A 25758-nucleotide genomic window follows, 5' to 3' on the forward strand; every position below is an offset into this window, starting at 1 on the left:
AGAGCAATGTTCACTGAAGTAAAGTTTCCTTCTCTGATTTCTCCAAATCTCCTGCACACACATACACAGAGCCAGAAAGACGGTATGCTGGCTGGCTGACTTGCTGGCTGGCAGCGGTGTCTGTGCGAGGTGAGTGTTACGTAAGGCTGATCAACACTACTTAATCAGCTTTAGGAGACATGCTTAACAAGCTGACCAAGTGGGTTGGGGTTAGAGGAGGAGAACGAGACTGGAGGAAGTGAAGGTGGGGGGTTGGGGAGGGGATGAAGACAAGGGCAAGGGCATAAGAAAATCGCTTGACAGAAGACAGGCGCAAGTTAGCGTAGGGCAGAAACTGTGAAGGGAAGAGGAGAAAGTGGTGACAGGCGGTGACACTGCATGTGTCTCTTGTCTCTGTTTACGATGGGATAAGCGCACACACATAAACACGCTGCGCTCTGCCCTCTGTGTCCCCCTGGCAGCCCACTGTGACGCGCAGCGGTGACTGCCAGGATCCTGTATGTGTGAGTGCTGTGTGCATTTGCAGGCCGGTGAGTGCCTGTCAGTGTTTTCTCTTTCTGGACGTTTGCTCTCTCCATTCTAGGTGATGAAGTACAGGACCACGTCAGACCACACTAGTGGAGACAATACAAGTCTTTGTTTGTGCCACTTGCATCCTTTGGTTGCAGCAGAAAACCCAATAAATGTTAATTTCATGAACCTGCCAGAGTTTGCTGTTGCAGCTCCATTGATTCAACACCTAAACACCAGATTTGCAGGTTTTACGTAACAATGCACCGTTCCACCTGCTACCAATCAAATAACCTTGCTTTTGGTGTCTGCTGGTACCATGTACCAATACAATGTCAGTGTTAAATTATAAATGTGTATCCTCACTGTGAGGATGTTAGGAATAATTTCAGTAAACACAAAAAGAAAACTTGTTGGTGTTTCAGATGCGAATCTACACACTGTTGACCCTTTGATGTTACTTTAGCTGCTGACGTCACATAATATAAGTCGTTGTAAACACAGAACAACAGATCGGATGTTGTCACCTAATCTAATCCAATCCCTTGAGCCAGCTTTTTTTCACCACTCAGAGAAAGTAAAAATCAGTCCAAAATTTGTGTTATTAACTCACAATTTTAAGTTACATATGTCAAAATTGTAACTTACTAGCTAAAACCCCTGAGAAAATATCTCAAAATTAAGAAAATATATCAAACGTTTGAGATAAAAACCTGAAATTTTGCCATATGGATGGCAATAGAGTTTTTTTTAATGTACAAATGTATCAGTGTCCCTAACCTCCCATTATAACATAACATTGTAGTCTGTACTCCAGCAGACAGCATGATAAATGTTGAATTTACTGAATCAGCCAGCATTTGTTGTTGCCACTCTTGTGACTCAGCGCTATAAACACAAAGGAAAAGGATCATTGTACAAGGACCAAGCTTTTGCAACAACAAAACAGTGTTAATGAGATATTTGTTATTTATTGTCAAAAATAGACAAAAGTTTTAAACTTAAACTCAACTTCTGTAACTCTGGCAAATGAAGCTGGAGGCTAATTTAAAACAAAAAACCTTGAAAGAAAAGGACTTGTCACCTCTTATCCTGCTCCTGTAAAAAGAAATGTGAGCATCCTTTGTTTGACTCCTGTGGCCAGCATACCAAAACTAAACGTTGTGTGTCCTCTTCTCTCCGTAAATCAAGCAAAATTATAATGCTTTGTTTATTTCACATTCTCTCTACTTGTGAAGGCAGTTTGTTTCTCTTATGGTTCACCACTGCCGAGTGACTGTAGAGGGAAACCCTGTAAATCTAATTGTATATCAGTCACGATGAACGTTTTGTTCTGGTTGGGACGCTGACTCTGTCTTTATCCTGGTTTCTTTTATACCTTTCCTTTTATTTGCTTTTCAGCACCCATTCCACCGCCTCTCCCTTTTTTCTCTTTTTCTCTCTCCCTTTGACCTTTTACCAGTTTCCTTTCTGTCTCCTCTCAATCCCAAACACACACACACACACTCGCACACATCTTAAAGAATGACTAGCAGATGTGGACAGAACCTTTTCCTTCATCTAAAATTAGCTGTAGTAGAAGAATGGCAGGAAAGCACACAGGGTTGGATACATAAGCAAGAGGGGTGTGTTAGTCAGGGATTGGGGGACTGATGGAGGAATAGACTAGAAGTGGAGGAAGGAATTGCTTGATGGGACCTAGTGAAGTAGTGTGTATTTTTGGTGCTGTTCACACACATTGCTGACGCACAGGAACCACTGAGGGCACAAAGTCTACTAGCGTCAGAGACATTGAATGTTCATGTATTTCTGTGTAATACCCACTGTTTGGTATTGTTGTAGGTGTGACAAAACTGAAAGCATTAAGGAGCAGCAGAGGTAATACAAGTGATTCTCTGAGTGCTCCTTTAAACACTTTGACTGTTATGTAATGTATTTGATTCCACACAGCTCCATGAAGTTAATTTAAAGGTGCTTTTTTCATAGTGCTTATAACTGTTGAAAGAAGTAACAGTTTTTGTGCATCTGGACTGCCAGACTTGAGGAGGATGGCAGTAGAAATCAGTTTTCAGGGTCTTTTATAGTTCCTGTATTAGTGTGGTTAATCTCCCACCGCAGTGACATAAGTGACTGGTGGAGGATATGAATGCAGCAGTGCCAACTGAAAAACCCGCGTAAACAAGCTGATAAAAAATAAATAAGAGGGAAAATAGCTTCAGGGTCTGAAAAGTGAAGCCTGTGGGGAAATGTTTTAAACCTCCATTCTTTTAAATATCTCTCTAGTTGCATATAGGAGTCAGGTTATTCTCCCTTGGCTTCATGTTCTCCGATCTCAGTAAATACTTGGCTGAAGAGTTTACGGTTTTTATCACTAGTTTCAAGTACAAAGCCTGGTCCATCCATAAAGCAGCTGATAGCTGGTTGCTATTTGAAATTTCAAAAGTTTAACTCTGCATCCACCCACGTTCCATGTTGCTACACTTTACTTGTTGTCGCTACAAGTTGCTTAATGTCATTGCCTTCCTGTGATCACTGGGCCCTACATTGCTGCTAGTCTCGTAAAAGAGTTTCCAGGTCTCAAAAGGGAAGCCTTTTGGGAAGTATCTTAAAAATTGCATTGCTTATAGTAATTAGTAGGGTGTGAACCCTTCGGCTACAGAAAGAAGAAGTTGTAAAGACATCCGCCCTCAGCTTCCTAGGTCTATGACCTCAATAACGTTTAGTAACATTTTACTGTTAAGTTTGTGGCCACAGTTTTAAGTCATAGAAAAAACAATACAGTGTTCATTTTATACATTTTGGCCCCCATCAGAGTAAAAAAGTGATAAGGATTGGGGTATCCTTTTGTGCAGGGGTTGTCAATAAATCTTCCCAAGGAGGCACATGAGAAAAAGTGGGACTGTTGTGGAGGGCCACTCCAATAATCTAAACTCAGTTCTGCTTAATATTAATTTTTATCTCTTCATAAGCTGTGGCCCCCTGGGAAAATGAATTGCCCACCCCTGATTTAGGCCATAATTGATGACTTGCTAGCGAGTGTGCTCAGTTTCTCTCAGAGTAATGAACTGCTGGTGAAGTCTTCACTGGGTCCACATGTGCAAAGGAATTAAATTTAGTCTTAGTCTTGTATACCAATCTTGGCCAGCAAGGGGGGGTTGGAGGTATGTACTTTGAGGTTCCCAATGGGTAGTTACCCCAGGGAGATGCCACAACTGCAGAGTCCAAAAGCACCTTTTGCAAGTTGTAAATTGTCATGCAGTAACAGGAAGTATCTTATATTTGTCATAAAGGAATTTGAATTAAGCATATGATGAAAACGTAACTTTACACTACCCTAATTTTGATCAACTCTGCACTGCTACTCCATTGTAATTAGCTAAGCGGGACAATTATGTTCAGTGTTTTTCTCTCACTGTCATCATGATGCAGTTCACCAGTCAAACCTACCATCCCTAATTTTTTTTTTAGCCATTTATTAGCACCTTGGAAGCAGGATGTTGTACTCTGCTCCAAATATGTTCTCTTCCAAGAAGCAGAAAGGTGTTAAGAACAACAACGCTGGTTGGCAAGCTTCCTGTGTTCCCTGTTCACTCAGCACCCAAGGGCCTGTTTAAAATACCAGGCCACCAGCCCTCTGCTTCACCCTCAGGTTTATCTCTCCCCTGCTGAAAGTCTGCATGGGAGCGCTCATCAGTGTGCATGTGTGGGGCAGGGATATTTTGACCGTGGTCACCAAGTGATGCTTTGATGTTTTCTGCACACAGTCGCACACATTTGTAGAAACTCCAGGTAAGCACGTGTGCGTGTGTTTGTTTGTATCCTACTACTCACTGTGAATGCTCACTACCATCTGCACTGTTAGCAGCACCAGAGGAGTGAGAAAAACACGATTCCCAGGGGCCAGTTACCTATTCAACTCTCACCTCCAGTCTGAACAACAGCACCCAGCTCATAACAAACACGCACAGACATAATACATCCCTAGGTATTCTATTTGGGAAGATCTTTATTATCTTCTTTTGCTCATTCGTCAGGATTTAAAAGTTTATGACTTCATACGAAACATGCAAAATAAAATTAATGATTTATCCGCACATGCATTGTAAGGAGATTATGCAGTCTAAGTGTAGGAGTAGTTAGAAACTTGTGAAAGTGATAAAAGGGCTCATTCAAGTTGTACACAGCTGAGTGGTTTAGTAAAGGTTGAAATATGTAGAAACAGAATGTGTCTGGAAACCATATGTGGCTCCTTCTCTCTTATTGATGATACACTGGTCAAAAGTATCAGGAAAATGCACAGTTTTCTTTTTTGATCAGTTGTGTTGCAAAGTCAACCCTAAAAGCCTATTTTGAGCAGAAAAATTAACAAAAATATACGGGACAGTGTGCATCCCCAGAATATTACAGAGACACATGGCACAGATCATAATTGTGTGATTTCCATGCAATACAGACTGGTATCAGAATAAAATATGAGTCTGTGAGCTTCAAACGTATCTGTAGTATTTGCCAACTGACAGCAGCATTAGGAGGTTGGCAAACTATGGCAGGGTTTAAGAAATAATCTATCTTTTCTTCACTTTTTTTTAAATATATATATATGAGATCCATTAGTACATATTCATGGAGATATTCTGATAGCTGCTATTAGCCCTGAGAACAAAATGGCATAAAGAAAGCACACGAGGGCCATGCATTTCATTCTAAATAGATACATTAGCTTTCATCTGTTCAGAAGCAGGAGCCAGATGATTCGTCCCTGCAGTGAAAGCATTGCTCTGTTTAGTAGGAAACATAAAGATGGCATTTCTGCTGCAGAGCACCATGTTTGTTGTACTACTAAAACTGATTTTAAGTGATTCTAAATTCCTTTTTCAGCAAATGTTGAATGTTTTTCCTGCAAGTTTGAATAATTTGTGTGATTCATCCACATCCAGTCGAAGAGTATTTAAGGAAGTGGGTGGTAGAGGTTGATGGATAATTCCCACACTGTCTTTTTGGCTCGCTCGCGTGACTGAATTGCAGCGATCAATCAATTCTCCTTAACTGTCACGACCTGTTGCAAGAACGTCACGTCACATGATGTGGTTGGTTACTTAGTTGGTAGCTGGACTGCAGGAAATGGAAGGAAGTTTTTCTGCCAGCACACAAATGACAGCACTTTTCCTAGAACGGTTCTTCTAGGTTTAAGCCCCGCCCAAGGCAATGGTAGTTATGACAGCAGGGACATTGGCATACTGTCAGACATCCATAAAAAGGTAGTGACAACAATCTAGCGTATAACACAAGCTTATGCTGTTAGTCATGTTTTTGTTTTTTTGTTTTTTTTTCCTGTTGGAGTGAGACTTTCATTGTTATTTACTTTCTATACAACTCCAAAACTAAACTGTGTAAAAGATAGGTGGACAAATCTGTGGGACTCAACTATTTTGTCAAAGCTGAATTTTATGCCTTCATCCACCAGGAAACATTCAGCAAAAGACACTAGTTTATGGTTTACTACACACGACTTAGTAAAGACTAATGCTTTTAGGCTTAATTAAAGAATTTAACTCCAGTCAAGCCTGATTTTCTTCAACACCCTCAGACAGAATCAACATGCACATAAGTAGTAGATTTCAAAGGCCAAATACTAAAATTTTAAATATCTGCCTATTTAAATGCATACAAATAATCAAATAGTTGGGTCCACCTCTACTGAACCATTTATCTGAAAAACTATGAATACTCAAGACATCTTAAACAAAATAAATGTTGGATTTTAATCAGATTTGGAGCTCTTTTTGTGTAAGATATTGAAAGTTGTTGGCTGCAGGACTTAGAACTTGGACCCTTCATAAAGAACAGCTTTACTAGAGGACCAACTCTGCCCTCAGTAGGTTTACTACCTTTTTATCCAAGTATACCATGTCCTTCAGCACTCGCTTTAAAGACCTCCACCTGTGTAAGAGGTTATGCCATCAACATTTCAAAAACCCAATATTATAACAATAGAACTTGTGGAAGCAGGTTTATTGGATTAACTCTTTATTCACTGATCTATATTAGACTCAGAGATTCATTATTTAACTTGTCCTTCAATGAAACTGTTTTATGAAAAAGCAGAAATCCAGGTCAGGGACAGGGTGGTGGGAGTGATGGTAAGTCAATGTGCTTTGTAAGAGAACATAAAGGTTTTCACTAATGCTTAAAAACTTAGCTTATGGAAATTGAATGGAAACAATTATAGGAAAGATTGTAAAAGCAGCTTATTATGCAAAATCAAGCATTTCTGGTGTTCTAAACAGCCATCCGTCCATCCATCCACCCACCCTGGTCCACCCTGGACAGGTCGCTAGTCTAACACAGGGCTAAATTCTACCAGGGGCCACAGTACAAAATTCTTTTGTACTGCTATTTAAACTTCAACTGAATTGGTGAACGCCAAATGTGTGGCCCAAATGCAAAAAACAAACAAACAAACAAAAATGCGTGGGTGACAAAGAAACACAGGCAATGGGAGTTTATTTCTCACTTCCAACATGAAGAAGTGGTTACATGTTCACATACAGCAGTGAATGCTTTAGTCTACCATCAGGTGAACAGATAAAACAGTATTAAGATGTAACAGTGGCTCTTTATGATGCTTTATTTATTTACCTTAGACCTAAACTTCTACTATATGGTCCATCTGTCACTCCTGCACTTTTCACTGAGCCCTTCCAACACACATTGGAGTTTTTCCAACCAACAAAAAGGCCTGGTGGGGAGAAAAAAAACATTAATTAATGAGTTAAATAAAGTGACTATATAAACGAGTGTCTGTGCAAATACAGTCACATTAAGCTCTGATTTAAAAATCACTCTAATAGAGAGAATTATCCTTGAGTGCAGTGAACTTGTGTGCGCGCGCCTGTGCTCCAAGTGTTGGTTATATGTGGAGATCTGACATTAAACTATAATGAAGCAGATTCAGTTTATCATGACCCTCACAATAATGGTATTAATTTAATGCATCAGTGGGGAAATGAGCTAAGAGTCGCCTTGATTTGTGAAGTATCGCTGCTCACTTTGACAGTCAACCACATATATCTATGTAAACCTTTAGGCTTCAGGTTTATTGTAATTATCCACTTCTACATTGTAATGTTTTGAAGTAAACCATGAATAGCATACCTAGGCTCAGTTTTGCAGACTTAGGAAGTCGAGTGCTAGACCATAATTTTTTTCTTGAAGTTATTTTAGACTTGGCCTAAACATGTCTGTGAAACCTGCTGCTAGAGTGGCAGTTTTGCTAGCCACTAGGCACTGCTTTGTCTCTGTACTTTATAAGGCATAGTGATAAATATTCTTGCTTCCAGAGCACAGTCCTGAAATGTTTTAGAAAGAAGCAGCTCATCCTAAATTGTTAGACATCTGGTGTAAAGATCAGGTGTCTCACTGCTTTGTCTCTCACTTGTCATTACGCATCCAGAATGATAATTCACCGTAAAACAAGTGTCGGCAATGTGTCGCCTTCAGACAAGACAATAGCCCTCTGTGTATGTGTGTGTTCATGACTCAGTTGTCTTTCACTGTGTTTCATAAGATTGTTTATTTTGTGTTGCAGGAAGCAGAGGGAGAAAAAAAATCACAATAGGAGCGTTTACAATCAAAGAGCGAGTGGCCTTGCAGAGTCGTTTGACGTGCGACATGTTAGCGGCAACACACATGATGTGCTTCAAAACTCCCACACCCTTTGTTTTCTTTGCAACAAATTGATGCACATCAAAATGGGTTCAAACCATCATGCTGGTAAACATGGTTGTTGTTTTTAAGAAAACCATGTAACTTTTATTTGTAGTTTTGTAGCAACTGGAAACACAGTAGACAAAGCAAACCCTATGTTTGAAGTTAAAAGAGTAGGCAAGGTGGCCAAAAAGATTTAAGCCACTGACAAGCCATCTGTCCATGCTCATGTCCTCTCATTTTCATCCTTGACTGAATCCTAAACTCTATTCTTACACCTAAGAGAACAGCTACACTGATCATTTCATTGAAGCAGAAAGAATTTGGACTGTTTCTAACTCTCAGCGGTTCCCAAGTGTTTGTTTGCTTTTTGGAACTTAAAAGAGAGGTTTTCCTGATAAAGGAGGGAAAAAACAAATGTATACACTGGCAGAATCTAGTCACAGTCTTTCTAATCAATTCCAAGGCTGTCTGATCGACCTTGTGCATAATGACTGATTTAGACCTCTGCAGGGGGAATCCATGACGTAACCTTCGTAAGTGGCTGACTTTGTTGCCGGCATTTGTACTTGTGCCGGTGCATTACATGTTAATTGCTTTGTGCTCATGTCCCTTCATTTTCTATGTGGTGCCTGCCAATATAGAAAAAAGATTATGTAGATTGTTATGCTGCATGATTTAAAGGCATGTGGCAAAAAAAAATGGAAATGCACAGGAGGAATCAATGGTACTGAACAAGTGAGGTTTGAGTTGAGTTTATTTGGCGCTGAAGAGCAAAATGAATGATGAAAACCCACCATAATGATGTGCTGTGTTACCCAGGCAACCTGGAAGGTAGCTTCATCCTGATTCATTCAGAAGTTATCCCAAATTAATAAATCTTTGTATGGTTTTTGAGCCCTAAGAGCAATCACCAAAATGAAAGTCAAAGACTTGGTCTTAGCTGCCATCTTAGGTGCAATGGTGTCGAATGTCTTAAGGCAACGGCCCCCAACCCCCGGGTCTCGGACCGGTACCGGTCCGTGAGTCGTTTGGTACCGGGCCGCGAGAGTTGAGGCTCAGGTGTGAAATGTATGGTTTTCAGGGTTTTTATCGGTTTTCAGCGTTATTTTGTTATCGTTTTTATTGTTAACTCGGTTTTCCTCGGTCTTTTCACGTGTGTTATGAATAAATCTTCTTTTTTTCGGTACAGGTACTAGTTTGATTTTGTTGTATTTATCCGCGACACCTTAAAGGCCGGTCCGTGAAAATATTGTCAGGCATAAACCGGTCCGTGAGGCAAAAAAGGTTGGGGACCGCTGTCTTAAGGAACCTCTGTGGTCTCTTTAAGGCACTTATCAAAGAAATTTCTAAATTCATGAGTGAGATAGCTAATTGCATATTTTATGTTCTAGAATAAAACATAAAATACAAACTTTCTGGTGTCTAGCCAGAAATCTACTGTATTTAAAACAAGGAAAGGGAAACTGCAAAATCCCAGTTGCCTGAGTAACACTCCAGTGTATTTACTACCCTGTTGTATGTCAGTCACCAGCATCCTGTGCTGTCACTGGTAGCCACTTCAATTGCTCACCTTGAAGCTAGACAACACAAGACAGAGCGCGAGTGTCTTGCGCGAAAAGCAGTTAATGTGTGGCTACAGGTTGCTGCATCGTCTGACATGCATGCCGAACCATTCCAGTCCGGCAGTCACAAAAAGTCAGCAATGTGTTAATGAATCAACAGGTGAATTACTGCACCTGTACTACTATTTAACGTGTTTCCAACAGAGGGCGCTGTATTTATTATGGCAAACAAAAGTCTTTTTTGTGCTGTATTACAGCACCATAAATACATAAAGTTGGAATTAATGGCATACTGTAAAAATCCAGCCCTGCCTACCAAGTTCATGGAGTTCAATGTGACTGAGTACTATGTGTGCCATATTTCAAGTCATTTGCTTGCCTTATCTTAGTCAGTATGGCCCTTTGGGGGGGGAAAAAACTGCCTTTATGGGTTATGACTTCACAGAAGTGTCTTCTCCTGAGGTATGTTTGTTAAGCAGTAATAATATCATGCTGTAGATATACTCTACTCCAAATAAACCATAAAGTATTTGTCGTAGGTGGTGGAGGTGGAGCTTCCTGCTCCATCCCGAGTGTTACAGGTGTCACATGATGCTGCCTTTTGTTCTCTTTAAACTCTGCTTACCATGAACTGTGTTGCAGGACAACTGAGTTGTTTTAACGCTAGAGTCTATGTTTGCTTTGCCCGGTTTTTGGAAAGGGTGGAAAAGTTCCTGTGTAGCACTCAAAAGCTAGTGGACATGCATGCTCACCCTTGCGCGCACACACACACACACAGACACACACACTCTGTCATGTTGTGCAGACCTCCATCTCCTGACAGCTACCTGTTGCTGGCAGATTCAGACTCCCACTCTTTTTCTCTCTTGTGTCTCTTCATCTTACTCCCTTGCTCCAGCTCTGCTCTTTTCTTTCTAATACCTGCCCTATTTGAGTCCGTGTTCCAGGCTTGAAAGGATTAATTGCCATTTATGCTTTATTTTTTTGTTCTGTTCATTTCTGAAGGTTTATTTTTAGGCCTTAAGTGTCTGGTTGCTAGGAGACAGAGAGTTAGAGAGGGCGAGAGAATGGAGGAGAGTTTGCGTTGTGAAGGCTGAATTACAAACACATTCACGCACTGAGTCAGCACTGACGCACGGTCACACACATAAATATACACACACACACACTGGGTGTTTCGGCCTGTAGCTGTTATTGTGGACTTGTTTTTCTGGTTCTGTGAATCTTTTCAGCAGCTCTGTGTGTCACTGTCATTTACTGTTTGGATGCCAGCTCCTCTGTAGCACCTGTGCTCACGTGCGCATTTAAATGTGTGAACGTTTATGTGCGTACATGCAGATTTTCTGACAGAATACTTGTGGGGACAGTTTATCGTGCATTCAGTTAATGTAGCGCCGTCAGCTACGCCGCTAATTGTGACGCACGTACCAAAGAGAGGAATAGGGTGGATCTCTGCACACTCATGGAGGAATGGGATTTTATTTTTTACTAGTAGCTTGTATCAGCAAGAGGACTTTGGGTCATTCACATCCACATCAAAGAGTAGGCCAACATTTCAAGGCACACTTTTATTTATTTCTGCAGAAAATCAATGAAAGTTTTGATTATATTGCCAGATGAAAACACTTTTGAGCATTACATACAGTTTATTTTGCTTACTAGAAGCTCCACAAGCTTATAACTTATACCCATCCCCTTATGAGACACTTTCAGGCAATCTCTTAAGTGTCTCTCAGAAGATGTTTGGTTTTCAAGAGCCTCTTTAGCTTGATTGGCACCATGTTAGTATTAGTTAATGCTCTAAGGCTAAAGGCCTTTGATATCCCCGGTACAGCAGAATCTCTGGTAGCATAGCATTTATGTGTTTTTATGTGTTTTTATTCACATGCATAAAACCTGTACACGCACATGTATAATAAGTATTACAAGCTGATAGTAGAACATGGTAACATGGTGTAGGAAGTATCAGTGTTGTGTTATAGTAATAATTTCTAATCTCCTCATCTATGCTTATATATAGCAGTTCTGAGATGTGATATCTTGTGTAATTATAGGACAGTATTGCCTGCAGTGGTTTTGATTTGTTGCCTGATTTCAGCACATATCAGAAATGACATGCATATGCGCACAGGAAACAGATCTGTTGTTGTGGTGCATACAACAGTTGCTAACATCCTGTCCCGCTCTAGTGGCACATTCCAGGAAACCACCTCCCAAAAGTGCCACCTATCTCTTAAATACACACAAATTTTCTAGACCTGACAGATATGTAGCTGGGTGGTGGCACACCTAATTTGCTCCTGTGTGACAAAACCAACCTTTTGACCCATTGACCTTTTAAAACACAGTGACAGTAACAGTAACCTACACATGTTTTTTCCTCCCTGCGTATTTACATATAGTTTTCAGCCAACCAGTTCATCTTTTAAAGGTGATCTGGAGCTTTCCTATTTTTTAAATAAAAGCTTGAAAACACACATCATATAGATGTTGAGTTAATGTTGTAGTGATTTGTCAGTTGTTGACCCCATACGCTCCTACACACAGAGGTGTGCACAGAGAGTTATGGGCAGTAGTGAGTGTAGGCAGTGTTTTGTTGAACCAGAAGTGGAGAGTCAGCTGGCAGCTCTCTCCCAAGCTGTTGGCCGGGCCAGTACATTAACACCAGCCTGTGAGGTAGGTACACAGAGTGAAGGAGATGAGAGAGGCGCCTGTAGCCTTTAACATGGCTGTGTTAGAGCGTAACAGTTTCTTCCTAAAAGTTACTTTAAAGGAAATTATTAACCATTTTCACACATGCATTGCAGCCCTCATCTTTTTCAGAAGGAGGTGTGCGTGGGGATGCAAATGTTTGATCGGACATTAAACGGCCTTTAACGTGCTAGGGCTCCTCGTACATAGTCTGTGAATAATAGTACGGCTGGATGATTAATCTGATTTTAATTTTGGCTACAGTGTTGTCTTTCAGTGATTCATAAAGCAAGATAATCAGGGGGAATTATGACTTTTTGGCAGTCGTTATCACTGCGAAGCTCTCATTTTGTCTTGTGTCGCACATTAGGAGCAGCTCCCTCATTTAAAGGCGTGCATTTTGGTTTCCCCCTTAAAGCCCAGACTTACAATGACAGAAAGCGAGCATTTGGTCGATAAGAACTGTCTAGAGGAAGTAACAGTCTTTAAAGATTTCTGTAGATTTACCTGTGAAAAGATAATTACCAGTTACAGCTGCCTTTGTCCTCAGTCTTAGAGGGTGTCTCACAGGTCACACACTGTTAGTTGTCAGCTTTAGTTCTCCATTGCTCTCCTCATGGCTATCTGTTGGTCCACTGAGGTCTACAAATCAACTGCTTTCTGGACCTCTTTTTCCAGTCATCTACACCTACAGACATCCCGCAGCTTTGGAGGCTGTAGGCCAGGGGTGTCGAACTCCAGGCCTCGAGGGCCGGTGTCCTGCAGGTTTTAGATATCACCCCGTTTCAACACACCTGAATCAAATTATTAGTTCATTACTAGGCTTCTGGAGAACTTCAAGACATGTTGAGGAGGTAATTTAGCCATTTAAATCAGCTGTGTTGGATCAAAGACACATCTAAAACCTGCAGGACTCCGGCCCTCGAGGCCTGGAGTTCGACACCTGTGCTGTAGGCATTTAGAGACTGATAGCTGACTTTGCAAAAGTCCACTTTTTTTTTTCCATTCATGTGTTTGTTTTTCATATGCTCCCTTATTTAGATGGGTTCATCACAGCAGATAGCTCTGCATGTTTTAAATTGTCAGATGGCTTTCCTGATGTAAGCCCAAAGGTATTTGTGTCCCTTCCCAGGATCGAAACATGGATCTTTTGCTTGTTAGATGAACGTGTAAACCAAATAATCTTGTTAAAAAAATCAAGATGGCCTGTCCTGTCGACTTCTCTACCATTGACAGTTGGAGTTAATTTGTAGTTAGTGTATTGCAATGTTAATTCTCTGTGGACAAGTCACATATAAACATTAGATTTAGATAAATAGGTGTATCTGTAGGAAAACTGGATTCTATTTTATTGTAAAGGAGAAAATTCAAAGCCCTGCTCACACATCTCCCACGCAGTAATGAAAACACTGTTGTCATTTTATCATAAATGTTACAGCAAAAGAAACAAAGAGTTGTGCTGAAAGTGATAAGACTCTTGTATAATCAGAAACCAGCATTATAACTGTGTTTAATACTATTATTTGTTTTACCTCCCAGTACCTCAAATACAAAGACCACAAGCAGTGTTGACACATTATGATTTTAGAAGCACTCACATTTTATTCCAGTGTTAATGTCACATTGGGATTAACACTGAGTGTCCTGTTTCCTTTGTCCTTTATCGTAGCGTGCTTTGAAAGTCACCCACAGTGTTATGGTGTGACGATTAAAGCTCCTGCACAGTTTGAATTCCTCACATTTAGGTTTTGGGGGTTTTTTCTCCTTCATGTGGCCCAAGAACACATGATTTCGATAGATGACGGCTAATATTTCATGCATCTTTGCTGATTGTCACAGTTAGAAACTGCAAACTGAAACACTTCATAGTATTGCTGTTGTTTGTACTCAGCCAGACATCGCAGTGATGCACCGCTGCACAATCAGATTGAGACAGCTACCAGCTGATGCATCACGTAAACTTCACAGGTCATATTCTCCTGGTTAAATTTTCATTAATCAGTAAATTAGGTGGACCAACTTTTAGTTAGAGAAAGTGGCTGTTTACAGGAATTCAAAGCTGTCTTATGCTATCATTAACATATTTAATAAATGTTGTTAATTTCAAAATATATATCATATAAAAGTGTAAGCTTAGATTTTTTACCTTGGCCTTTGTGCCAGTGAAGCATGTAGGTGCATGCTTGTGTGTGTCTGTGTGTATATTGATGTCTTAGGAGAGACGTTAATGTCCTGGGAGCAGACCGTCACTTTGGTGAGAGTAAATATACCTAAAAGCGCCCTGAGAGCAACAGGACTCTTCTCTCACTGACACAATATTATTCTGCTGTTCTTCACAAGCTCTGGGGAACTCGTACACACACACACACACACACACTTTCTCTCTCTCTATCCCACCAGGCTTGTTTATGAGTGTGATTACACAGAGAGAGGTCCGGTTGTCCAGCTCACCTGAGAGCGCATCAGGTGCAGTGCCCTGGGGCTTTGTGCCTGTTTGTGTTTGGACAGTGCTGTGTATTTTTGGAACGGCACACTTTTTGTGCCTGACAGTGAGTTTTTGTTTTTGTTTCCTGTTTTATTCCTTCTGTTACTGTGTGAAAAAGAGAGATAGTGTTTGTTTAGGTGTCCCATGTGTTTAGATGCCAAACTCCTGGGTCCTAAATTCAACCTCTCACGAACTGTGTCAGCATCTTTAGCATCCAGGCAACTTCTCTAGGGTAATTAAATATTTATTGTGTCTGGTTTTGCCCGGTGTTTAGTCAGTTGAGGAATATATAAAAGATTCAATGATCAGTAAAAAAGTTTGCTGAACAAATTCACTGGCCAGCCACTGGCCGATTTGAGCTAGTCACTTTTTTCACAGTATAAATGATGGGAAAAAGAAAGTACAACCTCTTTTGATGCTAAGCTTCAGTATTAGGACGTAATTAAAAAAACATATCGTCTTTCGCAGGTTCTAAAATGACATAAATACAATCTCAGATAAATCATTACATGACACAGATTACACTGTGCCATTATTTATTTAACAAAAACCAAGTTAAACTCCAGAACAACTCCCACGATCCCACACTACTCCAAAACATCATTTTGATTAAGAGATCCTTAACAGCAGAAATTGCTGTTATATTTTTTATGCTACACTTAGGAATAATTTCTAAGAGTACTTTTTTTTTTACAGATTTCCCAGCTTTCAGACAGATCCGATACTGATTATAATTTTTTATTTTTATTAAAGTTGGGAATACCGAATCTCTGTTGAAAACGCTGTAGCTCATGCCTTACTTTAAACTTTCTTCAGGGTGTCTGAAGTTAATCAGAACTTATGCATCTATTTTATGCTGACTGACACTCTGCAGCTTTCAAAGTCATTTCCTGAAATGTGCAAATCAACTGTACCAGCACTAAAACACACTAATTTAGTGCTTAGTCAGTTGCTCAATTAGAGTAAAACCCGAACCACACTCTCTTCATAGTCTTGCCCTAAACTAATGGGTATTTATGTTGTGACTTAACAAGCCCTTTACAGTTTAGCAGTGGAGCATGTAAACCAGACCTGGAGGGCTTGTTCTGGAAGAGAGAGTCCCTATGGACGTTTGTGCATTTTCTTCCTCTTTACTGCTCCTCCCCTCGGTTTCCTGGAAAAGACGTCTGTGCGCACTAGAAGACGCGCTGCGCAGCACCGAGCCGAGAGAAGCAAGGAGACCAAATTGCTCATCTTACATCATCCTGTCCTCAGTCTCTGTGTCACTTGTGTCCTCATCGCACTTCTGTACTTTCCCTCTTCCCCCGGTCCATGCTGTGTATTCGTTCTCTCTCTCTTTGGCTCACCCACTGTTGAACAATAACCCCAGTGTGTTTAAGAGTGTGTGTGTGTGTGTGGTGCTATTTTTGGCCTCTCCAAGGCCACAAGGCACTCTCTACTCCTTTGCCGCTTCTCTGTTTCTTTCTCCTGGCTGCTATAAAGCAGTAAGTAAGACCCTATGGAAAGCATAAACTGTGGTGACCTCTAAGGTTACTTGATGTTTGCGCGTTTTTGTGACTAATTTGCCTTCGTGGCACCAGGTGAGGTGCAGGGCATGAATGTTCTTGGCTCGGGCAAGACCTCCAGCAAGAGCAAGTTCTCCAAGGGAAATTACCCTCCATCTGGATTATTCACAACAAGCTGCATTCCTCTGGATAATTGTTTCCCAACAAATAAAACCTTCCCAGCATGTTTTCGTAAAACCGCACCGATTTCAAGCCTTTGCGAAAAAAAGTCAAACAACATCTAACTCAAGTACTGCTGAAGTTAAAAAAAAAGGACATTTATTCCGAGTTTTATTTATTTATTTTTTATATTTCTAATCCTGACTGCTTATGTGTTCAGAGATGTTAGAAATCAGTTTCTAATTAACTAGCTCTCTGATCCAACTGAAAAGAAAGCAAATAATGATAGTTGTGCTGCTTTTTTTAATCAATTTTAGAACAAAAATGCCAAATATTCTCTGCTTCCAATCAAGATTTACTGGTTTTCCTTACTCTGATAGGATCGACTTAAGTATTTTGTGGGACTGTCTGAAGCTATCTGAAAATGTCTTTAATAAACCATACAATGAACAGCTTGAAAGATAATCAATTTTGGCATCTAGGTGTCTGTGTCTTTAATGACTTCAAAAAACAAACATCTGGACTATATTTTTCTCGAAGTTCATATTGAGAAGAAAATCTTACATTTATTTTGAATAAGAAAAGATTAAAGCAGTCAAAACTTTTCCCTTCAGTCTTTCCTCGTGTGACAGGTTGTCGTGTTCCTGTCTTTTCTCTCTGTATGTCTCACTTTTCCACTCTTCTTCTAGTATTGGTCCTAATGAATTTTTAATGGACTTTGTGGGAAGAGTCCAGACACTTTGGGATTCAGGCATATGGGCTCTGATTACCATCCTCCTCCTCCTCCTCCTCCTGCTCCCGTGGAGCCCGCCCTCCTCTCTCTCCCTCTTTTCAGTCTTGCTTTCTCTGTCTCACCCCTTTGAGCCTTTTATTATCCAGTTTCTGTCCCCTCTGTTCCCTCTGCTCAGCGCTTCAGGCTGTTTCACTCATCCAAGCATCTGTGACAAAGACAAGGCCGTGTATATGAATGTGCTACAGGCAAATACCAACCGACTGTCTCTCAGTTTTAGTGCTTTTACAGGCTGTGAGTGAGCCGACACTGACCTCACCCCTCCTCGTCCACACACAAACACACTTACACTAGTTGTTTCCCACATCCACACTAAAGCTGGGTTGAGTTAAAGCAATACGGTGCCAGCCAACTGCCGCTAATGGCTGTTCAGAGTCCCCATATAAAAACCCTGAGTCTGCAACTCTGCTGTTAGTTTGGCACAGGCCTGTCAGTTGATTTGCTGCTGAGTAGGACTCACAGCTCTGGGAATCTCTCCTCCTCGTCTTTTTTCTCACTCCTATACTTTGTCTGACTGCCCGTCTGTCTCTGCCTCCTTCCCATCAGCTCTTGCCCTTCTTGGCAATTGAGTCCCAGGCTGGTGATCCAGGCAGTCACTTTTCCTGTTAATTGGCAGATAATTTCACCAGCAGAGACCAAGGGGCATTTTTGGTCAAGGTGATCAGAAACTCCCTGGGAAGTATGGCATCTACCCAGTCAAGACTTCATCATCACTGGATAAATGTGAACACTGTCTCCATGTAAAGTGTAGATGGAGGAATGCATCGGTTTATTCCATCAAGAAAATGAAATGCATGTTTCTTTGTTTTTGTAACACAGCAAAAACTAAATGGTTACCAAATGGTTTGGGACAGGAGCTGCCTCATCAGTTGCATGATGAACTTTTCTTCCAATTGATTTATGTACTAGATACTAAATGTACTCCTTTATAGACTTCTCCTTTTCTTGATTACGACTAAATGAAATCCATGCATATTCATAAATGTTCATGTAGTCCCTGAGCTATAGTTTTTGCCGTGTAAGAGAGGATCTGACTGGAATTAAATTGTATGTGGAAACAGTGTCATCATGTACAGCTATTGCTGTCATACCACAGCATGTTCTAATGGGAAGGATAACAGCACTCTTGTAACCATGATTGCTGGGTAATGTTGTCAGAATGGCTTTTGGGGTTACACAGGAGAGAGAAGACGCAGATTAGGGGTGGTAAAAACTGCAGCGACAGATTAAATTAATTATAAACTCCACGAAAAGCGATCCTCGTGAGAAGCTGCGACTTATTGAGCGGGCATCTATAGGAGAGCTCTCTAGCAGCTCAGCACCATTTCTCCTTCTTCATGAGTCTTGTGCTGTTTATCTTTCTCTCCCTTCCACTCTTTCCTCACTTACTAGCTTTCATCTCCTTGGGCCCCTCCTTCTCCTCTTGCATTGTGGAAGTCATTGTTGGACTGGTGAGCAGCACACATAGCTGGAATAGCAGCAGTGTTAGAAGTCTGCTAGGGGGCCTGCCGCCAATATCACACGGAGGAAAAGAGGCATCCGCACTCTCAGAGAGGAGAAGGAGGAAGGAGAGAAGCAGTGAAGGAGGAGGGGAGGGGATAAGCAATCTGACCTGGATGACAACAGACTACCAGACGAGCTATGATCTCATCGCTCCCTTAATCCCCCCCTTCCCTCCATCCACCCCCTCTCTCCTCTCCCACTCGAGCCATTGTCTCTCTCTCTTTCTTATCCCACTCTTGTTTCCCAGATCTCCCTCCCCTGTCTCTTTTCTCCTACTTTCTTTTCTCTGTTCTCTTCTTGTCCTAGAGCTCACCCCATCTCGTCTTGCCTTCTTCTCTTTCACTTCAGCAACACCCCCATTACTCCCTCCCTCCCTTCCCCCTCCTGCTCCTCTTCTCTGTCCCTTTTGCATCACTTTCTACCACCTGCCCCTCAGTTGTCCCAACTCACAACACACACTTTTTGACACACTCACACTCTCTCCAGTGTCCCAGGGCAGAGATTAGGCGCACCCCCATCGTCAACTGCCACACCATTTTCTACATTATTGATGCAGAGTCTGTGTGTGTGTGTGTGTGTGTGTGTGTGTGTGTGTGTGTGTGTGTGTGTGTGTGTGTGTGTGTGTGTGTGTATGCTGTAATGGCTATCTGGTGTCTCCCCCGGGAGGGAGAGTGGTGAGGGAGGAAGGGAGCCAAATAGACGGAGAGTCGAGGTCAAAGAGGTTAAGTGTGGTGGTGGTGGGTGGAGGTTAGGTCATGCACTGCAAGTTCTTCCCTACTCCTGCTTTCCCTGTGTTAGTCATCTACACAGGTTGTATGCTAAAACACACACACCGATTCCCAAAATTCCCAGCTGAACTTCTCCTATTAGGTGTATGAGACTGAAACAGATCGGAGCGTGCACACGTGTGTGTGTGTGTGTGTGTGTGTGTGTGTGTGATAGCTGATCCTCTGTGACTCAGGACTGCTTGGGCTGAGTGGATAGAAGGACAAAGACACCTGTTCTTGCTCTCAGCATTCCTCTAAACATAATCCTTACCATCTCTGTCACGCACACACTCACTCACAGGGTCACTAAAGAGAGTCGCTTATGCTTTGTCCTCTAACAGCACAGGCCACGCATCATATGAGGTCTTTGGTGTTCAGGATTTGACAGGTAACCGATGAGTTATACATGACACCATGATGTATGTAAAGAACATACATGCATGCCGGTGCATTGCGCTCGTAGCTCTTGTTTTTTTAAAGCGCTGCTGCTCTTGACAGTGAATCACTGGGCTTAGCATTTATTTTTAGCAACACTGCTGCCACTAAATGAAAAAATTAATGTACACAGACAAACAACAAAAACAACAATAATAATAAAAATAACAGGGGGCTTTTTGTGGCGGGGGTTTAAGAGAGGAATTTTTGCATAAAACGCAAACGACAGCAATGCATCATAGTTTTAGCAAAGTTTTCTGCCATAATTCAGCACTTCAATTTGTCCTGGGTCTGCTCCTGGGTGTCCTCCCAGTTGGACATGGTCTAAACACATCACCTTAGGGGCATGCTAATCAGATCCTGAAGCGCATCAATTGGCTCTTTCCAATGTGGAGGAGTAACCTCTCTTGAATATTATAACTTCATTTATCCTTGAAGAAATCTATATGCTAAACATAGTACATATACATAGCGAACATAAATATCTTCACAGCGGCAGTATATACAGTATTAGATGAGACTTTACTTTTAAAATAACAGTACCCTTTTGCACCTCTCTTGCAGCTTGCCAAACTCCTCGTTCAGAACTAAAAGTAAATGCTCTTTTTACTCATGCAAGTTAAATGATTTTTACTTGCGGAAGGTTTCGCCAGTCAGCTGCTGGTTTTGTGTGCGAGGACTCTTCATTTTGTGTGTTGTGTAAACACCTCACGTTGCAAGGATGCATCGTTTACCTCAAACAGCCTTTGGCCTCAGCAGCTTTGTGTCGAGGTCTGGTTTCCCAACCATCCTGTGGTTTCAGTAAAGTAAAACCAAAACGGCTGATATGAACTGACGTTTGACATTTGCAGCACTCAAGTGAAAATCTGCTACCTGAATTTTTTCTACAATAAGCTTTGCTTATAATACACGTGCACCCAAATAATTTGTCATGTTTGCGCTCTATAAACATCACCGACATATGCAATGCATATGAAAGGCCGATAATGTGTCGTTTTCAGTTGGAAATGTCTTCTTTTTTCTCACACATGCTGTAGCTGCCGGTCTTCTAAGTGTTTGCTGTGTATCAGTTTCACCCAGTGACCTGAAGTGTGATGTGTCTGTACAGTGACCGCTGCCAAAGTCCAAAAAAAAAAATCATTACGGATGTATCTTCACACAGAGTCACTGCCAGCACAATATTTGCTATAGCAGCAATACTATTTTCTTTACTTTCCCTTTGGGGTTTATTTTGCATTTTCTTTTTCTTCCTTTCTTTCTTTCTGTTTTTTTTTTAAGAGCCTTGCTTGGACATTCATAAAAACTCCCTGCAGACAGTAGGGCTCCCAGTAAACAGTAATCTGGGCCATTCCAGATAAAATCAATCAAATCTGTGACAACCTGACCCCCTCCAAGTCAGCTTTGGCATATTTACTGACACTATGACAAATTTTCTCTTCATACTATAAAAATATTCTGCATTACACGCCCTCAAATCACAAAGGTTTGTCTAAATTTGCTACTTTTGAATTCACACTATCTTTTCCAACATTTTTAAACCCTCTTATCTTCTTAAATACAGGAGATAGCCACAATTTTCAAGGCTGAAAAACAGCAACCAAATCAATTTTACACCCACTCCCAAGTGTCATAATTTAAAGCTGAAATCTTGCACCCCCCTCAACTTTAAGCATCATGGAAAGTATTATAATTTCAACAGCAAAACTGCACCATTTTATAATTTACAATGTTGAGTAACAGAAACAAACATTTGACCTTTATCTGTTTTCTGATAATTCTATAGAGAAAACTTCAAAAGGTGCATTTTGTGTAAACTCTTAAGAGATCATATCATCATGTGGGATAGCTGGCTGGTCAAAACAAGTTATAGCATGTGAAAGGTCCCGTTTTAACCCTTAATCTTGCTTTAAAGCAGAATCTCAGGGGTCATTTGTTAACAAATGTTCTGCACTGCTCACACATTTCTTTTCAGTCACATCTTTTAGCCATCAGCTACACACATTTAAGTCTATTTGGGAGGTAAAAGTATTTTTTCCTTTGTCTGGAAAGATTGTGTTGTCATGTTCAGTGGGAGTGTTTGTGTGGGTGATTATTTTATTTTTTTAAATCGTTGCAGCAGCACGCTCAGTGAGCCAGTGTGTTTATGATAGCCCCAGGTCTCTTCCCCTGTGACTGTAGGGTTTGATCATGCCAAACGTGTTTACTTGAATATTCGAAAGAGAAAGAGGAGGAGGAGGAAGAGGGGGGTGGGAAATGAAAAAGGAAATAAAATGACAGTGAGTGAGTGTGGTGCCATTTGCGTGTTAACTGCTACCTACATATGCAAACCTGGAAAGTCTGAGAATATACAGCCACGGATGACACAGTTTGCAGCTTTTATGCAGCTTTTTTTTTTTTACACCCATGGTCATTTCACACATTGCGATGTTTGTTATAAGGAACAATAATCTTTAGTTTAAACAAACTGGCTGCCTGCACAGCTGCCGTTCGTTGGCCACCCACTATCTACATAAGAGTCAGCGCTGATAAGATCCTGTCTGGAGTTTGTAGAAGGAAAATGTGTAGGCATCTTCTACATACTTTGAGTGATATTCAAAAATCTTTCTTTTCAATCACAAAATGACTCCTGAGTAGGTGGGATGACTGAATGATTCACTGACCATGTCTCGCAAATACACTGTGGAGGAAAACCACCAAGAAAAGGTGGTGAGAAGAGCCTACATTAGATGAGTAAGAAGACACATAGGAAGAGCGCTTTCCTTTTCTGGTTTTATTTTTTAGTCTAAAAAAAACGAAGGAAGCCTAAATGCACTAGTGAAGTTACTCAAGGTGATGAAAGGCTTCAATGGCAACGCTTACAGACAGATTTATAGATGTCTGGCAGATGTGCTTTGAATGAGAGGAGGCTACTGCAGAAGAGATTATCAGGGCTATTTATCTCTGCCTCAGGTTGTCATCTAGCAAATCCATCGGTGGGCCTAAAAGTCCATAATCTTATGATTTGGACCTGTTTATTAACCAATCTCTAACTCATAGGTCCTCTGCTATTTATATGCTGTGCATTTCTGTACACACACAGAAGGCCTCACGCTAACATTGTGTCACTTTAAGTTGAAATAAAATCTAATTTGTAGCAAACAAGACAGGGAGATATTGATTCATGCTTTTCCCCCCCTAACTTTATAGATACAAAACAAATATCAAATACAACAGGCCAACAGCCAGCTAAACAGTTTAATACCATAGTGAAAGCTATACTAGCTATAGCCTAGAGAAATGAGAACTTAAGCTCCAGCAACAGACATAAAGACAGCTCTATCAACTATATTCAGCTGTAAGAGAAAATCAAGCATGAGACGTTAACCAGAGATAGTTTTCCAGATGGCCTGAAGTTCATTTTCATCTTCAGTATCATGCAGCTCCTGATTTGCATTAGTCCTCTCAGTGCTTTGTCAGTCATCACACTCCTGATCTATGTATTCAAGCATCATAAACTGCTGAGGGAAGCTCAGCACTAATAGTAGATATGGGCAGAGGTCACTAACAGCAGCTTCCGTAGTTCTCAGCACTCATCGTAATGATGGCACCACTACTTTTTATGGATTCTCAGCAGTGTCTTCAATGCTTGGGATAATTTGCTTTCTGCTTTCAAAAGGCCAGAAACTTTCAGCTGCTCCCTTATTTGCAGTGGATCACCACAGCGGATGGATGTACGTGTTTTGATTTGGCACACATTTTTATGCCAGATGTATTTCCTGACAAAGCCCACCCATTTATCCATGCTTGATGACCAACACTAGGAGTGCACTAGCTGGTGACCCCCTGAAAATAACTGGTTTTAGTTTTGAGGCTGCGTTTGTGCTTCCTCCCAGTCTCGAACTACTACACCATGGAGTAAGTCTTTTTTCAAAGGGCTAAAAAAAATGAAATACGGTTTTTCATTTGCTAATTTCTCAGCTGTTTATCAGCTTGCCAAAGGAGGATGAAGCCAACCATGCATCTCAAACACGTTAATCAGGTATTAAGATCCATATACAGGAGCTTGTTGTTAAGATTGCATTTAAATAAATGCACAGTGCATGCAGGATGATTATGGCTGCTGGCACCACTGACCCCCATGTCGCTTGTAAAATAATATCCATGTAATAAACCCTCATTACTGTCAGAAAGGTATTGATTTAACTCTAGGGTATATAGTTTTATTAGGGCAATATCTGTGGTAGTTACAGCATTCTTCCATCAGATAAATTATGAGAAACGCTTCTTAATTTAATCCACTGTGTCACATGTGGCAACGCAGTGGACTGAAAGCATAATATAGAGTAAACACGCAGGAGCCTTTTCATGGCATTGCATGATGTTACACGCAGGTCCTTCTGCTCGGCTAGTTTTTCGGAGTAATCTGACGCTTTTGTGCCGTTTGCAGCACACACAAAAAAATCACACAGACTGTATCGGCAGGATCGAAAGGCATTAAATGTCTCGCATAATGACACTTTAGCAGGGTGGATGCTATTTCTTCAGCGAGACAACCTCCTCACCGGAGCGTCTGTCAGAGCTCCGATGATAATTGTTGATAAAATAAAAGTTCAGTCCAGGATACGTGTGGCTAAATATTACACTGCGATAGTCTGTTTTGCTCAGTCGTGTCACATTTTCTTGACCACCCAGGCGACAGAATGTTAGTGGGAGACTTGCACAAACATTTTCAAAAACACACACGCGCGCGCTGGCACACAAACTCTTTCAAACTCGTACATTTGGGCGCACACATGCTCATGCAAACAGTCATATACCCACGCCCACAGTCTCATTCTGCCTGTCTCTTGCTCTGCATTTCCTTCGTGCCGAGGGTGGAGAGAGAGAGAGAGATGGAGGGATAGGCAGGGGAGATGACTGGCCATGTTGTTTTGCTACAGTCAGAGGAAAGAGTGACAGCATGAGAGGAAAGAGGTGGAGGAGAGGTGGAAAGGTTTTTCGTGTGCCTAACTGTTCCATGAAGCCCACTAACGCTGCAGCTTTCAGTGTTGTAGTTTCAGTGTGCGTGTGTGTTTCCTGTAAAGAGCCACTCTGGTGAAATTGTGACCTAATCACAGCAGAGGAATGCGTTTTATGCCAAAGCTTCAGACGGTACAGATTAAGACAATTAAAGTTACAGGGGGCATGCTGGGGTTGAGCAGGTCGAGGCATGCATGCACCGATTACTAATAAGAGCCGCTGAGTCAGTCATGTAGCAAGAAAATATGGATCAGAGTGCTGAAGAGGTTTAGGTTGCTTCTCTTCTCACATCCTTGCTTTTTGTTTCATCGCACATGCATTAGCTCAGGAGTCGGCTGCAAAACATATGTGAGCCTTATAATGACTGTGACACAATGATGAACGTAGATTAGACTATCACGATTACTATGAGGCAATAGGTTTCACTTAAAGTGAAAAAGATTAAAGTGAAAACTTCTGTTTGCACATTTAGGCAATGTTAAGCTATTAATTAGGCTAAACTTAGCCTACTTTGATAACAAAAAATAAAGCTTTATTTTGACTAAAGCTCTAGATGCAGATCAAGCAAACCTGTAAGCCAGCAGCATTAAAACCTAGCTAACCTGAAGGCATACTGATAAATTCTCTATTTTCCTCAACAATT

At 41.1% G+C, this 25758-nt stretch overlaps 1 protein-coding gene across 1 annotated transcript in view; it reads left to right on the forward strand.

Moving 5' to 3' along the window:
- Positions 1-25758, forward strand: part of erfl3 (Ets2 repressor factor like 3) — a 60732-nt gene that overhangs the window by 16603 nt on the left and 18371 nt on the right. The gene's annotated exons all lie outside the window — the stretch shown is intronic.

The sequence above is a fragment of the Oreochromis niloticus genome, linkage group LG11, assembly GCF_001858045.2.
Source record: "Oreochromis niloticus isolate F11D_XX linkage group LG11, O_niloticus_UMD_NMBU, whole genome shotgun sequence".
NCBI lineage: Eukaryota > Metazoa > Chordata > Actinopteri > Cichliformes > Cichlidae > Oreochromis > Oreochromis niloticus.